Consider the following 18,958-nt stretch of genomic DNA (forward strand, 5'->3'; position numbering starts at 1 on the left):
CTGCCAGTTTGAATGAGGAAATACAAAGGACGGATAAATGTGTTGAACTGTATCACTTGTATGCAATTAGTCAAATCCAGACTATGAAAAACAGATCAAACAGATAAATTTTAAGAAAGGTATAGAAAATAAATCTGTAGATTGAAATAGACTTAAAAGAAACATCAACCGTTTTTTTTTTTAATGGTCAAGATTGAAAAACAGTATCTAGGGAGACATACTTCAGTGAGAGAATCATAAATAAAAGGAAGTGATTTCTGCAAGAGCAACTTAGAGGAAAGGAGTTACTTAAAGGAAGGGAAGGGGCTATGATTGAGTCAGGGCACTTGGAGGCACTTCTGGGATAGTTGGCAAACTTCTAAGTATTGAGCTGTGTGGTAGTTATAAGAATGTATATCCATGAATATAAAAAAAATCTGATTAGAAAATGGGCAGAAGATCTGAATAGACATTTTTCCAAAGAAGACATACAGATGGCTAACAGACACATAAAAAATGCTCAACATCGTTAATCACCAGAAATGCAAATCAAAACCACAATGAAATATCAGCTCTCATATGTCAGAATGGCCATCATCAAAAGTCTGTGAATAATGAAACGTTGTCAAGGACATATAGAAAAGGGAACCCTAGTACACTGTTGGTGGGAATGTAAACTGGTGCAGCCACTATGGAAATAATATGGAGGTTCCTCAAAAAACTAAAAGTGGAACTACCATATGACCCAGCAATTCCACTCCTGGGTATATATACGAAAAAAACAAAAACACTAATTCGAACAGGTACACGCACCCCAATGTTCATAGCAGCATTATTTGCAACTGCCAAGATATGGAAGCAACCTAAGTGTCTATAAACAGATGAGTGGATAAAGAAGGTGTATATACATATACACAATGGAATATTACTCAGCCATAAAAAGGAATGAAATTCTGCCATTTGCAACATCACAGATGGGCCTAGAGGGTATTATGCTTAGTGAAATAAGACAGAGAAACACAAATACTGTATGTTATCAATTATATGTGGAATCTAAAAAATAAAACGAATGAATATAACAAAACAGAAACAGACTCACAGATGTAGAGAACACACTAGTGGTTACCAGGGGGAAAGAAAAGGGGAAAGATAGGTTGATTCCATATCTTAGCTATGGTGAATAATGCTGCAGTGATCATGGGAGTGCAGATATCTCTTCAGTATCCTGTTTCCATTTCCTTTGGATATATACCCAGAAGTGGTTGCTGGATCATATGGTACTTCTATTTCTAACCTTTTGAGGAACATCTATACTGTTTTCCATAGTGGCTATACAAGTTTGCATTCCCACCAGTAGTGTACAGTAGTTCTCTTTTCTCCACACACTCTCCGTGAATATTTGGTATATTTGGGTTTGGAAGGTAGTTACTCTGACCTTGTAAGTAGTACCCAAATTGAGTTAAGGTTTGAATTAGATGTCTTTAATGACTGCTAATCTCCTTTCTTCTGTGTCATATTTAACTCATGATGAGGTAACCTATTTTAAATATATATTTTTAAATTTTTATTTATTTATTTGGTTGTGCTGGGTCTTAGTTGCAGCACGTGGGCTCCTTAGTTGTGGCCTGTGAGATCTTAGTTGTGGCATGCATGTGGGATCTAGTTCCCTGACCAGGGATTGAAACTGGGCCCCCTGCATTGGGAGCGCGGAGTCTTAACCACTGCGCCCACCAGGAAAGTCCCTGAGGTAACCTATTTTAAAGTGTTTTTAAAATTGGTAACAGAAGGTTGTTTAATAGCTAATAACATATTAAGTACTCACTATGTGTCAGACACATCTTTAAACATTTTACATGTATTATCTCTCTAATCCTCACAATAATCTTGTGATATAGAGGTGCCATTTTAAATTTCCTTTTGCAGATGAGGTAACTGAGATTTAAAGGTGTTGAGTGATATATCCAAGTTTACATAGCTAGGTAGTGGTAGGACTAGAATCTGTATTGTCATCTACTACTGAACATGGGCTCTTGACCACTGGGATTTATAACCTCAATTTTATGCAGCTGTTTCCCTATCAATTTGGCTTTGACCAAATGGATCCCCAGCCCACTGTCCCTGACTCTGATTGGGAGAAAGGTGATGTTTAGGGGTCTGAGAAAGCAGAGTGGGCCCTATCTTAAGGGGCTTTTATATGAAAGAGATAGTTGTAGTGGTGTCATGTTACTGTCACCTGTGCCCATTGTTTTTCTTGGTGCTTCAAGATTTTTATTATGCCATGTTGGAAGACAGGTTGGTCTAATGGAATGAACATAAACCATGGCTCAGACATATCTGAGTTTCAAACATGTTACTAAATCGTACTAACTGTAAATCTTTGGGCAAGTGACCTTAATCCGAGGCTGTTTCCTGTTTTGTAAAATGGAAGTAATGATCTCAGGGTTGTAGATTAAATGAATGTGCTGTACCTAGCATCGTGTTGGTCCCTAGTGGACACTCTGTAAATGTTTGTTGATTACATTAATGCATTGGAAGTATCTTTACTAATTTGAATATAAAAACAGTCTTCTTAACCTATAAGATTCCCTACTAATATTTTGGTTTCTATATCCGGAGGAATCGAATTGCTGCAGTAGAAAAACAAAGGCCTATTTTATGGCTTTCAATTAATTATTATTATTATTATTCTTTTGACTTAACCTTCTACTTTTGTCTAGGGGAGAGGAGTAACTTCAGAATGAAGGAATCCTATCCAGAAACTTGGAAGTTCTAAGAAATATTCCTTCCAACAAATCTGAAAATCAGTAGTTTTGGAGAGCAGCGACCACCGTTATTGTCTTTCCAGTTATTTGAATGGCTGAGTTTAGTGGTAAAATCCTTAGGCCGTCCTCATTGTGATAAGGAATTCAAGTTGTGACCAACCCACAATGCTTCCTCTTAGTTTTAGATTGAGTGTACAACACAGCATTGTTTGTACTGAAATTGAGGGTGTTTGGAAGTTTGAGAGTGTTGTACAACTACTGCCTTGTTAGGTTTGTCCAGAAATACTGTTCTATAACCTGAAAAATTTTAAAAATTTCTTGTCTGAAAAATAACAGATCATTACATAAGGGATCTAGTTTACTGATTTAATCATTATGACAGTGTTGCTTTATTTCTACATAAATAGAAAACGTCTTTGTCAGAAGATCATATTTCTTACTATTTAAAAAATAATAGCTCGTAGTCTTTACTAAAAAGAAAGAATAGTTTTGAGTGGATTATAATTGTTTCTTGCTATTAGAATTAGTATTTTACATGTTATTTTCTTAGTGGTGGTGATGGTTTTTACCTTTTTTTTTTTTCTTTTTCAGTTACTGTAGACATTGGTGGGCACTGATGAAACTGGGCTAGAATGAAGTTTATTTTACCTGGTTTCTACTATAATTATATAACTTTTAGAAGTTTTTTTGTCCATATATCTTACAAAGGTCTAACTAGGGTAGATGTTTGTCTCATAATTTTTAAAAAATAATATCTTTATAGCGATTGCACTCTACTTTTTGGATGCAGGGTTTATGTCTTTGGTCAGCATTGTATCCCCAGTGCCTGGCGCATGTTAGAGTTTAAATCTTTTCTCTTTTTCAGTTCAAATACACATTTTCTGAAGGCACGTTGTGTGCAGTGCAGTCACGCACTATCTTCCCCCAATATGTCCACTCAACCTTCCTGCCAAGAATTTGAAGAGGAAGATGGAGTGGTTGTTTCTGAGAGTCTACATGTGAATAGTGATTTTCTGGCATATTCATCTAAATGAGGTCATTGTTTTGCCTCAGAGAGCAAGAAAAGAAATCTAGGCAGGAGTTACCTGAGTTCTAATTGCACACATACTGACTGACACTTCCTAGGGATCCAGGCATGGGGGGGATCAAGCAATAGCAAATGAGAATAGGATTCCTAGATTTAAAAAGCAAATAATAAGACGACATTTTTTTCCGCTTGTTGTTTTTCTATAGTTGCCAAGCTAAAATTATGCTCACCAAGATAGGAACCCTATTTAAAAAACAGACTCACTGGTTTTCTATAGACAATACATTTTCTATATTACAGTGGTGTGCTTTTTCTGAAGTGCAAAACCTTGTAAAATGATAGTGAGGCAGAGTAGAGGCCAGAGTTCCAGGATTTGTTCAAGTCAGTAGTTGCTCATTGTGATGGTATTGAGGCTTTCCTTAAAGATGCTGAGTTATTTCTGAAATTAAGCAGATTCTGGCTTTCTTTGGTCCTGTGATCACTGGCTCTTTAGGTAGTGGCTTCAGATGTTGCTTCTTCTAAGTACGGTTGCTTATGTGTCCCTATTGTATTCTTCATTCCAAATTCTGTCTGCTTGCTACAGAATGTTTCACAGTGAACCATGTGTTGCTGACTCTTCATCTATGGGCCCAGAGCAAAGAAGACCTAAGCCTTCTTCAGCATGTAACAGTCTTCAGCACGATGGGAGAGTCAAGGAAGGCAGAGAAGTTTTTGCATTGTCTTCAGTTAATTACACATTTTTCATTGAGGTGCTTTTATGTAAAGTGAAGGTACAGATGAGTTTTGACCAATGTATGCACTTATGTAACCATAACCAACACCTCAATCAATATACAGAGTATTTCTGTCACCCCCACCCCCACCAAATTTCTCTCATGCTCCATTCCATTCAGTCCACACTTAGGCAACTACTGTTCTGATTACTCTCACTGTAGATTAGTTCTGTGTATTTGCAAACATCATATAAACAGAATCACATAATGTTGCTTTTTTGTGTCTGACTTCTTTCATTCAGTGTACTGTTTTTGCCATCCATGTTGTTGCATGTATCAGAAGTGCATTCTTTTTTATTTCTGTGTACTATTCCATCACATGAATACAATTCAATTAATCCATTCTTCTGTTGATGAATATTTGAGTTGTTTCCAGTTTTGGCTATTCTGAATAAAGCTGCTATAAACCTTCTTGTACCAGCCTTTTTTATGGACATTTCTCTTGGGTAGGTACCTAGGAGTGTATATGCTAGCTCACCGCATAAGTGTGTGTTTGTAAGAAACTGCCAAGTGGTTTTCTACAGTGGTGGTACCATTTTATAGTCCAGTAGCCAAATATGAGAGTTTCAGTTGTTTCCTATTTTCAGCAACATATGGTGGTGCTTGGTCTCTTTTAATTTTAGTAATTCTTGTGGATGAGAAGATCTTCTGCATTGTGGTTTTAATTTGCATCTCCTTGATGGCTGATGTTATTGAGCACCTTTTCATGTGTTTATCAACCCTTTATATCTTCTTTTAGTCAACTGTTTGTCTTTCACCCAATTTTTTGACCTATTTAATGTTTGAATGGTGAATGACTGAATTACTACATGACTGAATTCTGTGATTATTTACCTTACTTACCCAGGTTTCAGCTTTCATATCCAAACTCGACACCCCTCTTGCTCCAAGCCATGATGACAGCACCACTCTACCTAAAAGACTTCTAGGAAGGTTGTTTGCTCAGTCATAAGGTTTTTTTCAGTAGACTTCAGTTCAGTAGACTTCTTGAACTACCACAAAGAAATAGAAATATCTGGTAACAACTTAAGATGGACACTTACATTTTTGTTTTAAAAATCTATAATCACTAAGCTTTTTTGTTTACAGTCTATGAGAAAAGTGATTGAATATAAAGGCAAAGCAGTGTGTATTGAAGATGGATAGAGGTGAGACCAGATTGGGTATGTCTTAAGTACTGTGCTTAGGATTTTAGATTTATCCTACAGAATGGTAGTTTTCAGAAGTTTTGCAGAGTCACTCGAGGGTTGCTAATTCTCTCTTCTCCCCTGCTCTCACAAGCTCTCTCTTCACCTTTTTAATATTTTGCTCTCATTTGAGCAAAGGGTTCAACATGTAAAAAGTTTAAAAGCTGCCACTGAGTTGTTGACATTTCCTGTTCTGGCAGCAGTATAGAGGGTAGATGAGAGGGGCAGGAGACAAAAGATAGGGAGATTACTAGGGATGTTATTCAAGTAGTTTGGGCAAGAGGCAGATGGCATGCGCTTATTAAACAGTACTAGAAAAGTGGGACTGGTTGTAGTGGACTTAGGAGAACTTATGATGTGAGTGGGTGACAGAAGTGTGGGGATAGGCAAGGGTAGTTTGTAACAAATGATAGGAACCAGAATGACATCCAGATTTCTCCTTTTACCCCCTTATTTCAGAAAAGTTCCAAGTACAGTGCTAAGAACTTATTTTGCCCCAGAACCATTTGATAAGTTGCCAAAATGATGCACCATCACTCCCAAACACTTGAGTATGCATTTCTTATAAACAAGGACATTCTTCTGCATAATCACAATATAACCATTAAAATCAGGACATTGGCACTGGTATATTAGATTGTTTATTCCTCAGACCCCATTGTTGTTCAAATAATATCTCGTATAAGGACAAGATTCCATTCAAAATCATGAGTTGCATTTATTATCATGTATCCAGAACAGTCCCTTGATCTTTTATTTTCATTCCTTTAACACTTTTGAAGATTACAGGCCAGTCATTTTGAACTGGGACCCTTAATTTGTGTTTCCTCTTGTTTCCTCATTAGGTTAGGCATCATTGACAGGAATATCACAACAGAAGGGATGCTGTGTTACTCCCACTGCTTCCTATTAAGTAAACATAATTTCAGTTTGTCCCATTACTGATTTTCACTTTCAGCCTTTCTCACTCTTACACTGGGAAAACACTTAAAATAATTTTCTGATCTTGAGAAACCTACGTAAAAATTATTTTATCTACAGCTCATGGTATATTCGCTTGATCAGAAGTTGTAGATATAATGATTCATTGATAATTGTCAGTGCTCTTTTGAGTACAGAATGCTTTTTTTTCTCTGTGGACATGTTTATACTGGCAAATTTATTAGCCTCTTCTTTTCGTGTGGTTCCCCCTTCCCACAAAGGATGTCAGCTCCAATACAAGTTAATGGAGCAGATAGAGGAAACTCCAGTTTTTTCTTTTTTTAACTTTACCTTCTTAACCTTGACCACATAGGCCTTACCACAAATTCTTACTATTTGAGATCCAAATGAGATATGGTACGTGCAAGAGCAGTCCCTCTTTCCGCCCCAATATTTAAGACTAAACATTTTAGCCACCTTTTCTTGGGGGAAAATACAACCCCCTGGTAATTAAGCTTAACTTACTTTCCTTGAAATAAATCTCTTTTAGGGAATTCCCTGGTGGTCCAGTGGTTAGGACTGTGTGCTTTCACTGCCAAGAGCCCAGGTTCAGTCCCTGGTCGGGGAACTAAGATCCCACAAGCCACGTGGCTCGGCCAAAAAAAAAAAAAAAAAAAAGAAAAGAAAGAAAATCTCTTTTATCATTTCATAAATTTTGCAAACTCATAAGAAACATAATAAATTTCATGTAACTAACTTAAACCAAAATGGGACTCAATTTTTCTTAATGTAGGCTTAGCAGATTTAATTTAAATAAAGGTTATAAATTAATTTTAATTAATGTTATTTACAGCATGAAAATTTATTGACAGTGTCGAATAGTAGGGCAACTGAAATCATAAGCCAAAGCAATATGAATAAAAATATTGCCTAGACACAATTTTATACAAGACTGAAAAAACATTTCCTTATTCAGTGACATGATCAGGCTCAAATATAGACCAAGCAGTTAGAAAATTACTTTTATAGGCTCATATACACATAAAAGTGTTGTTTTTGAATCTTAAAAATTATATTTACCTCCTTACAGTGAATTTACCTTTTTAATGTAAAAATTGTATTTATCTTGTGTGCTTGTTCTTTGCTTTAGAAATACCATTCAGGGTCAAACATGGGATGAGCAAGCACATACAAATTTTTCTTTCAGCTGAAATGAGACCATTTTTTTAGCTTACTCTTGATGTTCATTGAATAAGTAAAAGATTGCTCAAATGTGTGAAAAGTTGGAAACTGTAGCATAATGTTCATTGTTTCCTATGATAGCAGGATATTCTTTTCTTTGCAGAAATCCAAAACTTGTCTGGGCAGATCAATAAAACTCATCTTGAATGTATTAGACTGCAGCTTCTTCCTTTTTTCTCAAGTCAAATTCTCACAATCAGAAGATTCAGAAAAAGAGTACCTGCTCATTGATAACACTTGTTTTTGAAAGGGAAGGAAAATCGTTTCAGTTTGTTCTTCAGCTTCACTAGGTGGTTTCCAGTAAGACTTGAGACTTGCTGATGACTTCTTCACTTGGGCCCGAGCAGCAGTGGAAACATTTTAGGATTTCTTTTTTGTAACACGATGTTTTCTAAAAGCGTATTTTCCTTTTAAATCCAAGAATTTTGTCCCTTGAAGTCAAAAACATTAGAGACTGAAGAGCAAGTGTGAGATCTGCAGCCGTTCTTCATCTTCAAAGTATTCAACAAAATCTCTTCCTCTGTTGTCTTAAAAGGACCCCTTTCAGCTCAAATACCCTGTTGAGAATTTTTCCTCTGCTAAGCCACTGGATTTCTTTATGTAGTAGGAGATGTTCTTTAAATACTCTGGAGTGAAATGACCTTTGTTTAATGAAGTTAACCATTTTGTAGTGTCTTCCAGAACAGTTTTATTTCATCCCGAGTGTTTTTGACACCGGTACGTGAATACCTTCTGTGTCAGTTCAGGTCCCCAGAGAAACAGATGTCAAGACAAGATTTGATGTGCAGGGAGCCCCATCCAGAGTTGGCTATTGGAGCATTCCCACCATGCTCAGGCTTCTGCTGGGAGAAGTCTAGAGGAAGCATGGCCAGATGTGAATGTTACTGTGGATTCCAAGGTGAGGTAGCTGGGGGCTGTCAGGCAGCTCTGCTCCTCATAGCAGGTTCTGTTGAAGGGATATCTGAGCAGGGCACCACTGTGGCCACCACACCCACGATATCCCATTTGGGCTCTGACGCCATCCTGTCATGTGGATGCCTTTCTTACCCTGCTGACGTTCGACACGCCCACCCAAGTAGAACTTCTCATTCTGCTCTGCCTTTGCCCTGCTGGGTCTCTCTGCTGTATGGATCACTCCTCACCTTGCTCATAGTCAGGCTGTTTCCTCCCACCTTCCCCCACATACTGGGAAGCCCTCCTCCCACTGCTTGGACTGACCCCTCTGCTGGACTGCCACCACCTCCCACACGTACACCTAACTTGCCTGGCTCCACTTAATGGCTTTAGGACTGAATTGTTGAGGGGAGGGGATAGTAGAAGGAGGTAGAAGAGGAAGAACCATTTGGGTTTCTTAAATCTGCAACTGACTAGAATATGCTTCCATTCACCGAGGTAGAGAAAATAGGAGGAGGACCTAAGAAGAAACTTGGGGGTGTGTGTGTGTACAGGAATTTGCGTTTTAAAATAACGAATTTGGGGCAACTGTGGGATATCTTGATAAAACTAATAGGCTCAGTGGAGGAGTTTGGCTAGAGAGAATAGAATTGGTTGTCATTAGCTTCTATGTGGTAGTTAAAATCCCAGGTTGCAAAGAAACTGCAGAGAAGGAAGGAGCTGTCAGTGGAGAGCAATAGTGCTGCCTGGTGGACAATACTAAGAAAAGGATTATATCAAGGGAAACTAAGGGATGTGAGAATTGTAAAGAGGGGAGTGCTTGTTTAGTAATGTCAAAAGTTTACATTTTTTACAAAAATGGTAAAAGATCCAGTGGGATTTAGCAACCAGTTTAAAATTTAGTTATAATGGAGTAAACCCAGATTGCAGAGGGAGTGGAGGTGAACGGGAGTGAGGAATTAAATTTGGCCAGAAATAGGTATGTTATTTAACTTACATACACATATGTATACGTAAGTTAAATAACATAAAAAGTAGGTATTGACATATGGACTGAAAAATAGTGTTTTTCATCCTTTCTAGTAAAGATATACATGATTGATGAGGCATGTGGATTTAAAATATTCAGTTCAGAACCATAAAACTTCAAATGAATAATTGCTGGTTGTATGAATACTTGTATGATGTGCCCCGTATTGTTCATTTTGTGTTGATTTTATTAATCTACAGTACTAAGGATCTGTTCAGCTAATTTTGCAGCCTCTGGAAGATTTTCACCTTAAGCTGCATAAATGATTTCCCAGTTAGCTGCAGTATGGGAGATGTGAAACTAGAATTACTCCACAAATTATGTGCTTTTGAAGTATTCATCTTTTTAGTCACACATTTTTTATAACATGTGCTGAAAATAACAAGAAATTTGATAAAGGGAAAATATCTTTATGACTTAGAGGAAGATAATTTATAAATAAATGTTAACATATTAGATTTATACCCTCTGAGTTTCAAGAGTACTACAAGTGACTTGTTCAGTACAGACTACAACTTAAAAAAATGTGTTCAAAATATCTGGTACTTTTTTGTGACCTGGCTTGTAGCTCTTCTTTGATGAGGAAAGAATTCTCAGCACACGACTGGCTTTAAAAAGATGTAATAATTATTTACTCACTAAATGTTTTGAGGACCGACTGAGCCAAGCATTTTTGTAGGTGCTGAAGATAGTGGTGAAAAAGGTAAGTCTCTTTCCTTATGGAGCTTAAATTCTAGTGGGAAGAGGCGGATAATACATGAAGAAATGAATGGATGGATGGATGGATGCATGGATAGATAGATAGATAGGTAGGCACTCTATATAAACAGACAGTATTGCAGTGCTTTTATACAGTGCTTGGAGCAGAATAAAGCAGGGCAAAGGGGAATAATGTGATGCAAGGGAGTGATTATTTTAAATAAGATTATTAGGGAAAGTGCATTTCTTAGAGGATGTTTGAAAAGAGTCCTGAAGGAAATAATGGGAAGAACCATGCAGATATATGAGGGAGAGCATTCAGATAGAAGGTGTATCCAGTGCAAAGGCTCTGAGGTAGCAGCGTATTTTCCTCTTCCAGAAAGAACAAGGACAGAAAGAGTGGAGCAAGGTGAAAAAGAGAGAAGAGTGGAATATGAGCTCAGAGTGGTGGGATGTGTGTCGATTATACAGGGCCTAAAATACAACCATTTAAAAAAAAATGACCTTTATTGTGAGTGAGATGGGAAGCTCTTGGTGGATTTTGAGTAGCAGATACTAAGTATCTAAGTAAGTGATACTAAGTAAGTGATACTTAGTATGTGTTCCAGATACTTACCTTTAATCAGTTTGAACATAGGGATTAATACTAAATTATTAATTTGTCATATAGAGAGTTCATAATATGCAGTACTATTAAGTGGTGCGTCCAGAAGAGGAATCCTGGTGATTAGTGAGGTTCTTTTAGGATTCATTGAAAATCCTAACCTGCTTATAGAAGGTGATTCCCAGCTTTGAGTTATCCTTCTCGATGATCAGTACAATTTGGTTGATTTTCCTACCATCTATATCTTAAAGCTTCTTAACTGACTTTGTAGACCAAGCCTAGTGGCTTCTGAAAATGTTAGTATTGCACAGTCTTTGAAGGCTTTGACAATTTGCTTGTCACCCCGTGTACATTAGTGTAACCAGTATTAGTGTCTACTATGATTTCAAGGTTAATCTTTGCCTGGTAATCTTTGGAGGCTCACAATTCTGGTTCACTCTGAGATAGGCTTTCAGAGCTCACTTTAACATGTATACTATGCCCTCTTTAACTCCTTTAGGCAACCTAAAATAAGCTGTTCAAATGATTTTGGATAATCAAAGGTCTTTTGAGAAGCGACGTTCATAAGAAACTATTTAAAAAGTTTGTGAGAAACTTAAACCAAAAAAGGCACTGAAATTAGGTCTGAAGTGCTGCGAATGTAACCAGGTATAACGACTAAAAGTTACCCTGTATTTTCTAGGACTTGGGGAAAGTCACATAGTAGTTCTCTTTTATCTCAATAACCTTATTATTGAATTTTTTTGAAGAGCAATTTATTATAATACTTATAATACTTCTCCTTCATCCTGGAATGGAGATGCCTGTAGGTGTCTCTTCCTTTAGGTACCCTTAGGTTTGGGCCTCTCTGGACTTTCACACTGCCAGGAGAAGCCTGTTCTCCCCACTTACCTAAGGAAAAGTGGTGCCCCTTTTCCCTTTTCTTTCTCCAGCCGTTACTTTATACAAAGTCCAGCTTTATTTAATATGGGATTTGCCTACTCACTAAAATTCATTTGTAACACCAAAAATCAGTACTTGTGGTACTTTCACAGTCATTTGTGGATGTTCGCATGCACAGGGTGGCAAAAAATTTGAGTCACCTGACATGGACTTTCCCGTCTGAACCAGGTGACACTCTGCTTTCTTGTTTCAGCTCTCATATTCTACACAAGTGTCCTTTTCATCGTCTGTTTACTGAAACATTTTTCACTAAAAGCTTTTTGTGTTTATTGTTTGTGGTTTTGCTGTTCAAAATGATTCCCAAGCAGTTTTGAGGTACTGCCTAGTGTTGTGATGGAAAACATACATGTTAGATAAGCTTCTTTCAGGCATGAATTTATAGTACTGTTGACCATGAGTTCAATGTTAATCAACTATATATTAAATAACATGTCTTTAAATAGAAATACACATATAAAAAGATTATGTATTGATCAGTTGGCAAAAACGTGACTAGCGGCTTGCAGGAACTCAACCGTGTATTTCCCTTAGGAACACTCGTTTGGTATTTGTGGCAACTTTATAGAACACAATTACTGTGAATAATGAGAGTCGACTGGGACTTCCCTGGTGGCGCAGTGGTTAAGAATCTGCTTGCCAGTGCGGGGGACACGGGTTCGAGCCCTGGTCTGGGAAGATCGCACATGCCGTGGAGCAACTAAGCCTGTGCACCACAACTACTGAGCCTACACTCTAGAGCCCGTGAGCCACAACTACTGAGCCTGCATGCCGCAACTATTGAAGCCCGTGCGCCTAGAGCACGTGCTCCGCAACAAGAGAAGCCACCGCAATGAGAAGCCTGTGCACCGCAAGGAAGAGTGACCCCCACTCGCTGCAACTAGAGAAAGCCCGCACACAGCAACGAAGACCCAATGCAGCCAAAAATAAATACGTAAATTAAAAAAAATAATGAAAACGAACTATGTTTAATTAAGGGTAGTGATTTATAGAGACTTTAGGTATAAACATTTCATCATTCCCTCTCACTGAAACCATCGTTTTAGATTTGTTTAAATACATGCATAAAGAGTTGTAATGTAAAATTTAATTTTGCTATGGGTTCAGGTTAAAAGTCACTGATTAACTTGTAAAGAAACATTTCTAAACATTATCTTCTACAAAATTAATATGTGCCTGAGGCATATTGAGTGCTCAGTGAGTATTTATTTTAGAGTAATAATTTTTGAGCATTGTAGGATTCTGGTTTTGGAGAAGAAGGCAATATCAGTGTTAGAGAATAATATTCTTTTAAGACTTTATCATATGTAGTTATGTAGACTGAGGCACATGAAAGAAAACTCAGTTGAATGTCAATTTCTGGTCCCTGCTTTGCTCTAAGCTAGCTAATCTTGAGAAATACGTACTCTCTTTGAGCCCAATTGCTTTGTCTGTGAAGTGAGGAACATTTTCAATTTGTTCAGTTTCATTTTCTTTTGTCAGTATTATTCCTGACCTTAAATCATTTCCATTCTCATCAAGGAAATCATACAATCTAATGTCAAAATACATTAGCTGTCACATTTTGTTTTACTGACTTCAACTTCAGTCTCACTGATTATTGATAAAAATGTAAGTTATGTATATGATATATCTGACATTATATACTGGTAAGAAGAAATAAAAGAACATCCTTAAATTTTACATAATTTTTTTTTTTAGGATATAGGATTCTGTTTGTTGATGTTTGTGTTTCATATGATACAGTGTCCTAAATCATACAAAAAGTTTTCTCTAAAAACAGTTTAAAATTAGAATTATAAAAAGCAAAAATGTGCTTTTATTAATACCTCATTTATTAATATTTCCTGTATGGCAGAAGTTTTAGATTATGGGTGCTTAGTTTTTTTTTGTGGGACTTTATAAACTAATTGTTTTTTTTTTGGAAAAATTGCTTTATGAAGCCTTAAGAAGCACTGAGTATAATTAAACTGTAGTCCAGAGTTAGATACAATTTAATAATAGTTCAATTCCAAAATAAAAGTTATTGTAGGTGAGACCATGAAATTTCCTAACACGTGATTTTAATAGTTTGCCCTAAATTTTCTAAAACGACTCAGAGGAACCAATATTTACAGTAGATGGCATATTTATGAAAAATCTGACATCACCTATTTCATATATATATATATATAACCTAAGATGATACGACCTAGGAAATAGATGTTGTATATCTCAACAGCAATACTAGAATGCAGAGTTTGAGACTGGGATTTATAACGTGAGATTTGGAAAAGGAGCAGACATCTTGTTTTCAAAACCTGAAGTTTTTCTCAAGACCGAAGTCAACATTGTAACTGCCACAGAACAGGAAAAGGGAAGCTTTTCTCGCTTTACTTGTTCATCTGCATCAGAAAGTCCAGTATCCCTGAGATAGGAACCACTGCAATAAGAAGGGAGTGAATAGGTTCTCCTAAAGGAAGATTGTTACTTCATTATGCCTCTGCCCTGGTCACCAGGAGTGAACTTTGCATTTCCCAACCTAATGCTTGGCAGCACCGAGACGTTTCAGTAATGGTTCATCATAAACCCAGCATTCTCCATCTTCATGAAATGACCTGTCTCCCGTTGAATTTCCTTTTGTTTCCTTTCTCGGGCTTCTGCTCTTTGTCTTTCTTCAAGTCTGTGCTTGGCTTCAGTTGCTGCATCAGTGTCTCTGATTTTTAAGTTGAAAGTGACATCCTTCCAAAGGCAGTGGGTTTCACACTCATTCTGATCTTCCAACTTCCTCACTTTCTTCTTGATTATAGGCAACTTCTTGGTATCTATAAAAACTACATTTTCCCCTGTTGAGTATTTTGCATACATTATACCATTCCATTCCCCATCAATTGAGCAGAAAGATTTCGTGTCATTTGGAGAAAAAATCTCAGCAGTAATTCTGTGCTTCTTGCCCCCATAGAAAGGTTTAGTGTGGAAGACGATATTGGTACTATAGCCAGTTTTGGAACAATTAATATTGCATTCTCCGCCTAGTTCCACGCAGGGCACTGTGTGGAGAGACCTTCCACGACCATTGCGGAATGTGAGAATGTAATGTTCATCATAAGGTACTATTTTACAGCCTGAACCATTCGGTCTGTGGCATCCTTCTGGTCACTAATACTCACAAACAGGTCCGGATGTGCAAAAAAGTCTGCATACATTTCTAAAAGAGATCTTCTTTCAAGAATAAATGTTGGAAGAACTACCTTAGTAAGATCCATTCCAAGCCTAACCTGTGACAACAGATGCAGGATAACACTCTTGTGCTCTTCCACTGACCCTGCCTCCCCTTCATCATCTCTCTCATCATGTGAATCGAAAAGTTCAGCATCACTTGTCCCATTGGACATGGAAGAATTAAGTGATTCCGTGGTATCTGGGCACTTTAGACTATTCCCTAAGCTGCTGTGTGTCAAGACTGAGGCAGATCCAGAGGAATCTATTAAGTGCTGTGGGGATGAGCCACTCTGATGGAATTCATCCACATCATAGAATTCATCTTCACATCTAGAATAAGAGAACTCTGGGACTGTGTTTGGAGACAAGTTGACATGGCTTGGAGAAGTTAGACTGCTTCTAGGTGGTGAGTGCCCACTGCCTGTACTATTTGGTGTTGGAGTCTGATGATGTCCCAAGGTAGCTAATACGGGTGCAACTGGTAGAGAAGATGGATGCTGCTCTGACTTACACAACTGAGCAGGTTCTGGAGGTAAGACAGTCTGGGAAGGCATTGTGTTGATCACACGTTCCAAGGGACTAGGTTGATGTATTGCATCTACAGGATTAATAGTACTTTTAGCGATCTGCAGCAACACAATGCAGTGTTTGATTGATTCTACCATGCTATTTGTTGTCTCTTTGAGAGTTGCAGTTTTCTTTCTCTGTTCATCATCTTTGCAGTTTTGAAGTTTGTCATCAAAAAGCTTTAACTGTTCTATCAAGATTTGTAGGTAAGCATCAGCCTCTGTAAGTTTCTTATCAAAGTTCTGGACACTAGGAACAAATCCTGAATCAAACCCCCAGGGGGCGGCGGGAAGGAGGCAGGGAGAGAACGATATCCATATTCGTGCCCGATATTCGTGCCCGCGGCCCCGGCAAGAAGCAGGGTCCCTGGGGACTCAGGAGTGGGAGCCGGCCCCTCCCTCTCCCAGGCCCTCCGGGTCTAATTAGCAAGTAGCCATCAAGAAAGCCATTCGCCAAGGCCCCTGCCTTCTGTGCCTCCAGGGGAGAGAGCCTAGGGCCGCTTCCGAGCACCCACTCTTCTCCACCGTCTGCCGGATCACCGGGCTGCTGCGCAGTCGGTCCGGTCCGGTTCAGCCGGTCCCCCGGTACAGCCCTTCGCCCCCTGTGTAAACTAATTTTTGAATGTTTTTTTCCCCCTTAAAAGTGTTTAATAGTTGATTCTGATTTCCTATTAATTATTGGATAAATATTATTTTAATTAAGTCATTAGCTTATTTAATAGATTATTACTAGGAAGAACACATTTTCTAAAAATACTGTTTTTTAAATTAATACCAACAGAAAATGAAAATTTCCTCTTAGTTTCTATATATTTATTACTATTTTCCACTCCCAGAATGAGTCAGAGAAGTCCAATTTTTATGTAAGTCTATCAGTTAGATATTTTCAGCCTCTTCAAATATTCTGGAATTCCTGTAATTTGACTTTCAGTTGTGTCATTGAATATTTTTTATTGGCTGTGCTTTAAATCTGATTCTTCTACTTGGATTTTCCATTATTGACCAGGTCTATCTTTAAGAGTCTGTATTATTTTGAAAGCTGTTTACGTGCTACACTGTAAATATGAGTCAGTTTATTGGCTTAAGACATTTCTTCTCTGTTCCCCTCAATATTACACTAAAGTTATACAATGACAGTGATTTGTATTTTTATTATTCATAATTGGTAACATAAGTGTTCTTCAGTGACCAGGTACTGTTTTTGAAATGCCGGTTATAAACTTTCTATTTGTTGATAGGCTGGCTGCTTACCAACAGTCTCCTCCCTTTATGCACATTCTTTATGCTTTGTTTTATGATCTTGGTTCTCTCATTTTTTTACTTTGTAAGTTGCTCTTAGTATGTCATTTAACCTGTTTCAGTCTTGTAAAAATATGCCTGTTAGGTTGGGTACACAAAGGGCAATTTTCTTGGGGCTTGCATTATCCCAGGCAGTGTCCCTGATTTCATGCCATTCTGTGAATAAACATCCAAGTGAAAAACGTTCTCGTTAGTGTTACGAGAGCTAGACTTTAGATACAGTTACTAAAGCAAGATTTTGATTCTAGCCTTGAAGAAATCCTGTGTATAGCAGATTTACTTTTATATACACAGGGGTAGTGTGTGTGTGTGTGTGTGTGTTTGTGTGTATTTTTTCATTTGTGTAGGTCACTGTGTTTCAGTATGTTATTTTTAACCTGATTTCCTGTGATATTTTCATAGTTTGTCTTTGACATATACTAGCCAGCAAGATTTTGATGACCTTTATTTTCTGTAGTTTATCTTCTGAAAACAATGGATATATATATTCCTTTTTCTAAGGAACCCTACCTGCTACCTCAAAGATAAAGTTTGTATTGTGCTTGCCTGAGTTGTAAATAAGAACCACTTGACTTTTACTTTTATTTTTTTTCTTCAAAAGCATAATAACATTTTATTTTTAATTTTTATTTTACACTGGAGTATAGTTGATGAACAATGTTGTGTTAGTTTCAGGTGTACAGCAGAGTGATTCAGTTATACATGTTATCTATTCTTTTTCAAATTCTTTTCCCATTTAGGTTTTTACAGAATATTTGGCAGAGTTCTCTGTGCTCTACAGTAGGTTCTTGTTGGTTATCTATTAGAACTACTTGACTTTTAAAAGCCGCATTTAATATATATTACATCATAGTTTATTGATTACATTTGATCATCAAAATCTCTTGCGTGAAAGAAGGTTCCCTTCCTCTTTCTCTAGAGGGCTATTTCATGTCTTTCTCTTCAAATTTGTAACATCACTCTCAGCTGATAACCTTACTTCTTCCTATTTTACAAAGAAAAGGAAAAAATAATTGAAGGAATGAGCAGGGAACTTCCAAAGACTCTGACCACTATAAAAATCTACCTGCTTCCAACTGTTCCCACATTGAGAAATATGCTAAAAAGAAGTAAAGTATTTATATAATACTATACTGCTTTTCCATCTATGACCGTAAATGTAGTATCCCCTTTTCTAACTATCCCCTTTTCTAACGTTTGAATGCTTTCTCATCACCCCCTTTTTAATTACTTAAGGATATCACTTCACTATTTCTTCTCTCTCTTGATTACATTATTGACTTTTTTGTTTTGTGCTGGATCATTCTTGTCAGTGTACAGATATGCTGCTAGTTCGCTAGTCTTAATCAAGAATCTTCTCTTGACCCTGTTTTCCCTACCAATTACTACTCCCTTTCTTTTGTTCCCTTTTGCATCAAACTGCAAACTCTTCCATACCCACCATCTCTATTCTCTTTTCCCAGTCTCTTAAATCTACTTTTATCAGACTTCAACTAACGAAAACTCCTCCTATTACTAGTGACTTCCATGTTACTGAATCCAGTGGTCAGTTCTCTGTCTCCATCCTACTTGATCTCTTGGCGGTAGTTGTCATCATTTACTTTCTCCTGCTGGATATGCTTTCTTAACTTGGCTTTACGGGTAACTCTGGTTCTTGGTTTTCCTACTTAGTCACCTTTGCTGGCTACTTCTCTTCTTTTAGAATGTTGGAGGGTCTCAGGGGTCCATCTTTAGAACTCTTCTCTTTCTACATTTATACTTCTAGAGTAAGTAGAATTTAAGAATTCCCCCCCCCCCAACTGTAGCTTATTTCTTAGAAATTGTTGATTATAGAA

General features: G+C 37.4%; 1 protein-coding gene and 1 pseudogene across 4 annotated transcripts in view; one reads left to right on the top strand and one right to left on the bottom strand.

Moving 5' to 3' along the window:
* FBXW7 (F-box and WD repeat domain containing 7) overlaps positions 1 to 18,958 on the top strand; it is a 207,155-nt gene that overhangs the window by 94,471 nt on the left and 93,726 nt on the right. The gene's annotated exons all lie outside the window — the stretch shown is intronic.
* Positions 14,605 to 16,102, bottom strand: LOC101339219 (oxysterol-binding protein-related protein 9 pseudogene; annotated as a pseudogene).

The sequence above is a fragment of the Tursiops truncatus genome, chromosome 5 (assembly GCF_011762595.2).
Source record: "Tursiops truncatus isolate mTurTru1 chromosome 5, mTurTru1.mat.Y, whole genome shotgun sequence".
Taxonomy (NCBI): Eukaryota; Metazoa; Chordata; class Mammalia; order Artiodactyla; family Delphinidae; genus Tursiops; species Tursiops truncatus.